A 7,544-nucleotide genomic window follows, 5' to 3' on the forward strand; every position below is an offset into this window, starting at 1 on the left:
ATGGAGTCTTGTATCAGTGCCGGAGTTCTAGCAATAAAGCCCAAGTATTTACTTGTACTGTGCTGAGACAATGGACTGGGTAATGGTGGTAGTGGAGGGGAAATGCAGTTCTACTCCAGCTGCAGTCCCCTTAAGACTCTTGTTGCCTTCTCCTTGGAGAGCAATTGGGTTGCTTCACTGTCAGTCATCTAGGTTTGTCAACCGCCTGGAGATCTCCCAGAATTACAGCTGGTCTCCAGACTACAGAGACCAGTTCCCCTGGAGAAAATGGCTGCTTTGGAGGGTGGACTCTGTGGCATTAAACCCGGCGGAGGTTCTTCCCCTCCCCAAACCCTTTCCTCCCCATGCTCCATCCCCAAATGTCCAGGAATTTACCAACCTCGATTTGGCAACCCTACAGTCATCCAGAAAATAACCTCCACTGCAACCTGAACAACATTTTTTTCCAGAAAGTTACCCCAAAGCATGTACCTGTGAATAACCAAGACACTATATGCCTTGCCTACTGGGCTGCCACCTGAAAACCTTTTTAAAACCCTTCCTAAATGTACCCCAGAGAGGGCAGGCGGCATGGTATAGCCCGATCTCAGACGCTTAGCTGGGTCAGTATTTGGAAGGGAGGCCTCCAAGGAAGGTTCTGCAGAGGAAGGCAATGGCAAACCACCTCTGCTTAATCACTTGCCTTGAAAACCCCACCAAGGGTTGCTAGCAGTCAGCTGTGACTTGACAGCACTTTATACACACAAATGTGCCCCAACACTAACTTGGTGGAGCATTACCTGCCCTGCCACCCAGCCACAGCTGGGTATATGACAGTTTCTCGCCCAGTCAGTTGATGACAGCTACGGCTTCCAGCCCTGAAATGCTGGGGCTAAGGGGTGGACAGACATTGAGGTACTCATTGATATATGGCTCTGAGAGCCCTTCTAGAAAAGCCTGACTTACTAATATCATAATGAGGTAAAATTACACTGGCTGTCCAGAGAGATGTCAAGAGAGGCTATGATGTCCTCAGGGGATCAATCTTTTAAAAATATTCAAGGAGTTCACCATGAACAATAAGAAACTTGGCATGGATTCCTGGCCATTCCACACTACATAAGCTAGCTACTCTCCTGCTGCAGAGTATAGGCTCTTGACTTGCTACACTGTGGAAAGCAGCATCCAAATTCCCCCTCAGTGACACTGGGCTGTTCTGGTTACACTTCTGCTTCTACCTCTTAACCATGACTGCTGTACCTGTACTGCCAGGGACACGAGTCATCACAAAATTGTCATGGAAGCCTCTATTAGCTGCCTCAGCCATCCTTTCCCACATGGAAATGGTGGGGCTAAGTGGTGGACAGACATTGAGGCACTCATGGACCTATGGCTAAGCGAGCCCTTCTAGAAAAGTCTGATTTACCAATGTCATATTGAGGTAAAACTGAAAGGAAGGGAAAATTGAAATGGAAAGGAAATTGTGTTGCTCATCTGTCATAGACATCCTTCAACCACCTCTGCATAGGGGTATCACCACCACCTTGCAGACCTGGCCAACGAAGAACCTTGGCAGGGACAGCAGAAGGATTCTTCCTGCTGCCACTGTGACTGCAAATGTATGGCCACGCTTCTTCAGCCAGAGAAGGTTCCTTCCCCATGAAGGTTAATGTGGACCCGGCAGATGATCATGGGCAGAGTTATAAACACCAAGGTATAATACAGGGGGCAGTGATCTGAACTGCCTCCAGCACACACAGCACAGAGTATCAGTGGACAAGTAGAAGAACTGGCCCGTTCTCAACTGGTTCCCAGAATCCTGGGTGTGTTCCCTGTGGATCTTTCTGATGACCCTTGTATGAACCTTCTACATTGTATGCCGGAAGACACCTCATCCATAGTAGGATACCAGACCCATGCAGATGCCGTTCCTGAAGAGGGTAGACCTCGCTGAAGGTTAGTTCAATGCACTCGTAAATCATTTTAGTCTCCTGTGCGCCCTCCCCCTGCATAACCCAACCCATGCTTGAAATCTGCATCAGGCACCTGTTCCTTAGCAAAATGATTGATAAGCTAGCTGCATGGCCGAGGTAGGAGAGAATTCCTCCCCTGCCCGCCATGAACCTGTAGCTTCATTCTTGGAAAAACCAGAATATCTCAAAAACAAGCGCCTCTCTGGAGTGGTACATTTTCTCCTCTTGCCTCAAATGCCCCAAAATAATAATTTGAAAATGACTGCATCAAAATGCAATATTTTCCTTCAGAGAAATTATGGTCTTTTCTTAAGTTTAACGCAGCCCGAGCAGCTTCTTTTGCTTGTCTTCGTGCTTAGCAGATGTTTGCTTTTCTGAGAGCAGCTGTAGGTGGGGGAAGGACTGGCCCACTGAAACCAGGAATTGGGGAACCAACCCAAGTTTCAAAGATCTTCTGTGGGCCCTTTTCGGGTTTAATAATGAACCAAAGAAACGGTGGTTTCTGTTTAATTTGAACCTACCCATTCTTTTTACAGCGTGACTGAAGAATTATAACTCTAACCTCTTTGCTGATCTTGTTTCGATATAATTGATCTTATACTGGAAGACTTCAGTAGTAGCTTATGCCTCATTAAATATCCCAGTGTGCAGCTACCCTGAGATGGTAATTGAAATGAGGAAGGGGACCTGGCAGCCGCTTTGTGAGACAGCCCTTGATGCAATCTGCTTTTACCCCCACGAACATGTAGACACAACAAATTAAGAGGGTTCCACTTCAGAGTAAGTGCACTCGCTTTGAATGAAGGACTGCGAGATGCTCTGCACAATGGTGTTCAGTCTGAGCCTCCAGTTAACTCCCGTCTTTGAGAGAAGGCTTTTAAAGATCTCTCTTTCTTCGAAGAGGAACTCTTTGAAGGACTGTTTTCCCAGCAAACTCGAGAGTCTTTTTAAAAGGATAATTATTCATTAATGCTGAAAATTAAATATTTCAGTAGCCAATTTAGATGTTAGCTTTTCTGTAAAGATCTTTAGCAAAGACAGAATGTTGGTAAATGGAGATTAATATTCCCTTTATGTACTCTCTCTCCTTTGCTCTTCCCTCCCTCCATTCATCTCAACTCTTTGATACTTCTGGGTGCCTTGATTGCAATTTGTGTTCTTTTTACTTAGCAGCTTGAACATTACAGTTATGAACCCATCCATCTTCATAACTGGCCTGTACTGCGAGTGAGATTTTTTAATCTCTGTCCCACAATTCTAAGTCTCTGGTGCCAAACATAATTCTGTTGAAGCAAGTGGCAATAAAACTGCTGTGATGCCCTTTGATGCGATTGCTAGTCCAAACCTTTGTGCCCCAGTGGATTGTGCTTATGCAGTTGCACACAAGGCTCTTTCTCCCCACATGAGAAACAATAACTTATGATCACCTGTAATAAGAGAGATGAAAGGGGTGATGAGAATCAGCCCTCCCACTCTTCAGACATGGGGTTGATGCTATTGTCTGTACACTAGCATATGGGTGTAGCCTTGATCTCACAATGATGTTCAACTCCAACTGCTGGATGTGGATTTGCCCATGTGCCATTCAGCTTTATGTACATAGAGAACTGGAGCTGGAGGATGATCCATAGTTTTGCATCACCCTTGTTGGATAAGGGTAATGTGAGAATGGGAGGTCATAATTTTAAAGGGTATTTTGCCTGAGAGTTCTACTCTGCACCCATCTCATGGTGGCAAACACTGCATTAGTGGCAAACAATATATTCTGGGTCTGAGAGCACTCACAAAACCCAAAGCGGCTTGGAGCTGGAATTGTTTCCTGTATGCTTTCAGGTATACTTTTTTTCCTGGTGTGGTTGCTTCCAGTGTGGTCCCCCTCCAATCCGTGTAAGTGTAAATACTTCTCATGAGGTTCAGTTTCTTATCATGTGGCACCTGAACATGATAAGGGCCATGTTTGTGTGATTTGTAAAGAAGCCAGGCATTTAGAAGTCTTTACATGTCCCTGACTGGGAGGGTACCAATGATGTAAATGGAGGCACCCATACCAGGACAAGCTACTCATCAATGGAGCGTCAATGAGGATCTATTCATATGCCATTTTCAGCCCTGTAGAGGAGCCTGTGGCATACACTGGTAAGCGGCAGCACTGCAGTTAAAGCTCTGCTCACGATCTGAGTTCGATCCCGATGGAAGTCAGTTTCAGGTAGCTGGCTCAAGGTTGACTCAGCCCTCCATCCTTCAGTGGTCAGCAAAATGAGTACCCAGCTTGCTGGGGGTAAAGTGTAGATGACTGGGGAAGGCAATGGCAAACCACCCCGTAAACATAGTCTGCCTAGTAAACATTGTGATGTGACATCACTCCATGGGTCAGTAATGACCCTGTGCTTGCACAGGGGACTATTTTTATCTTTACCTTTAGTAGTTAAAAAGGAAATACCACTCCAAATTCCACATTTATCATTCTCGACTCAGCTGGTGGAGTATGTGTGCGCACACCAGCAGTGGGTACTTAAGCCAGCCCTTATTGGGGTTTTTTGGTATGCCATGGCTATATTTGTGGAGCATGGCAGAAACACCTACCTGGGTAGCAGAGACAACCTGCGCACGCCAGTTTGCCAAGGGCAAGTTAGTGTAATGCATGCTGACTTTTTCCTAGAACTGCTACTGGCTGGAAAAGGCTGCTAAGTCAGAATTCTTTTTGAAGTTACTTTAAGGCAATGGAAGTGAATAGCTCCTGCCAGATGGATGCTGAGCCTGCAGAGTTATTATAGTACTAGAAGGTGCACAGAGAGCAAATTTCAGGTGAGTACTGTATTTTTCAGAAATCCCATTGGATTCAGGAACTCGGTGATGTAGATGATGTGGGGGAGGTCCTAGGGTTGCCAGCTCTGGGTTGGGAAATTCCTGGAGATTAGGGGGTGAAACCTGGAGGGCAGGGTTTGGGGAGGGGAGGGACATTAACATGGTATAATGCTATAAAGTCCATCCTCCAAAGCAGCCATTTTCTCCAGGGGAACTGATCTCGGTCATCTGGAGATCAGTTGTCATTCATGGAAATCTCCAGGCTCCACCTGGAGGTTGACAACCCAGTATTCTGCCACTGCAGGTGATCCTAGGCAGTGCTGCATCCAAAGAGAGTAAGTGTTTGTGTGTGTGTGTGTGTGTGTGTGTGTGTGTGTGTGTGTGTGTAACTCACCTGTCTCTTAGCTGGCGTGCGTGGACCGTTGCTTTTTGTTGTAGCAAGAATCCTGTAGAGCCATATCTACATTCCCATTTCAGAGAGCGCCACTTCAGCAGATCCTCTGGGGTCCTTAGCTTTATAGGCTAATCAAAGGGGCATTCTCCGAGCCCCGTCCCCTTCTACCTTTGCATCTTTCACAGGTTAGCTTTGACTCTGCCGTTGCAAAGTGACTTTCAACATCTCGTTGCAAGGGAGCTGTTAAGTCCGCGTGGGAAGGATTCACGAGATCAGAGACGGAGTTCAACAACACAGCTTTATTTATTTATTTACACACTGAACGTGCCCTGCTTATATGCCCCCCTGGCCGCCCTGCGGCCACTCCCCCCCAATCCGTGATGGGGGGGGAATACCCTCTCGGTGACCAATAGGACATGCTGGCTTAGGGCCAATAGGATCTGTTTGCTTAGCCAATAGGGTGAGCAGGGTTTAGGATCCTTCGCGCGGAACTCAAGCTCCTAAGTCTCCCCTTGCTTACTACCCTACTAAATACATACACAACAGAAGCCGACTAGTCTGATAATGTCAGGTTCTCCAGCCAACCTGGGCAATTCCCAAAAAGTCACTTGCTCAGACGGCCAAGTCAGAAGCAGGTAAACTTTATTGTAGAAGCATCAGGTCAAGCTAAGGTAACTTGCAGTTTCAAAGCTGCTAATGACAGGCAAGGCTACAAGGCATAACTTAAAGCATGGTTACATGATTACATCACAGCTGCAGGTTCAAACGGCCTGGGAAACAGATAGATAACGGGGCATGGGAGGAAGGAGGGAGACAGGAGCCTAAACACGGCATTGCTCGTTAGCTATCCAAGGTCAGAGCAAAGGGAGGGGGAAGGGACAAGGAGTGGGAATCTCAAAGCAAATGAACATGTGAACACTGGCCTAACTCATGTCAGGAGCCTGACCGCTTGTACGGGCCAGCTCAAGCATGTCAAGCAGAAGACATTCAGTAAAGAACCAAAGGCATCGAAAGGCAACCTCTGACAGATAATCTGAGAAGCATCTTGGTCATCTTCTGGGCATGTAATGGGGGGTCACTGGGTGTGTGTGTGTGGGGGGGAGGGTAGTTGTAAATTTCCTGCCCTGCGCAGGGGGTTGGACTCGATGACCTCGGTGGTCCCTTCCAACTCTAGGGTAAGTTGGGCAGGGGAAGAAGCGAACGTTCTTTGGCACGTGGCTGGTGGTTTCTGCTGGGAGGGGGAGGGATGTCCGAGCAGGTGTGTGGTGGCAACCCCGTCCTCCGGAAGGGGGCAAATCCAGAGGCATACTTGGTGGTGTGTGTGGGGGGGGGGGAGAGAGAGAGTGCCATTTCCGCGCCTTCCTCCGGACGCCCACCGGGTTGCCGGTCCCAGCTGCGCTTCCGCGCTCTGTCCGCCAGGGGTCGCCCGCGAGCCCGCCCTTTGTCCTGCAGGCACCTTCCTTCTCCCCCTTGGGCGGCCGCGCGCGGCGCCGAGGGGAGCCTCCCGGCTGCCCGTCAGGAGAGAAGGCCGCGCCCACCGCCCGCCCCTCCCTCCCTCGCCCAGGCCGGCGCTTGGTGGGAGGCCAATGAACCTCCCGAGGGTGGGCGAGACGGGCGCGGACGCCGGCCCGCCCCTTCCCCGCCTGGAAGCCCTCCCGGCCGGCGATGAGAGGCGCTCGGGGCCTCTCCGGAGCGCGGTGAGGAGCGGGACTCCTGGCGAAGCGGCCGGGGGGGGGGGCAAGAGGGCGCGTTCCTGCCCCGCCCCCGCGGGGCTCAGCCAATCGGTGCAGCGAGCGTCGAAGAAGGTCGCTGCGGGCAGCTCAGGGGCTGCACTGGGACGGGGCCTGCGCCCTGCGCGCGCCCCCCCCCCCGCTTTCACCTGGGCGCTGCTTCAACCAAGGGGAGGACCGTAAGTGGACGCCAAACTCTTTCTTTCTTTCGCTGGTTCCCAGTGGGTCGCCGGGTTCGTCTGTCTGCAGTAGCAGAAAAGGGCCAGAGTCCAGGAGCACCTTCAAGACTCACAAGAATATTTTCTGGCAGGGTGTGAGCTTTCGTGAGCCACAGCTCGCTTCTTCAGATCTGCAGTAGTAGAAAAGGGCAAGAGTCCAGTGGCACCTTAAAGACTAGCAAGAATATTTTCTGGCAGGGTGTGAGCTTTCGTGAGCCACAGCTCGCTTCTTCAGACACCAGTAGTAGAAAAGGGCAAGAGTCCAGTGGCACCTTAAACACTAACAAAAATATTTTCTGGCAGGGTGTGAGCTGTGGCTCACGAAAGCTCATACCCTGCCAGAAAATATTTTTGTTACTCTTTAAGGTGCCACTGGACTCTTGCCCTTTTCTTTAGCTAATTCAGGAAAGGCTCCTGCACAACCCTGGTCCTCTTGGGGCTTCCC

This window comes from Euleptes europaea, chromosome 4 (assembly GCF_029931775.1).
Source record: "Euleptes europaea isolate rEulEur1 chromosome 4, rEulEur1.hap1, whole genome shotgun sequence".
Taxonomy (NCBI): domain Eukaryota; kingdom Metazoa; phylum Chordata; class Lepidosauria; order Squamata; family Sphaerodactylidae; genus Euleptes; species Euleptes europaea.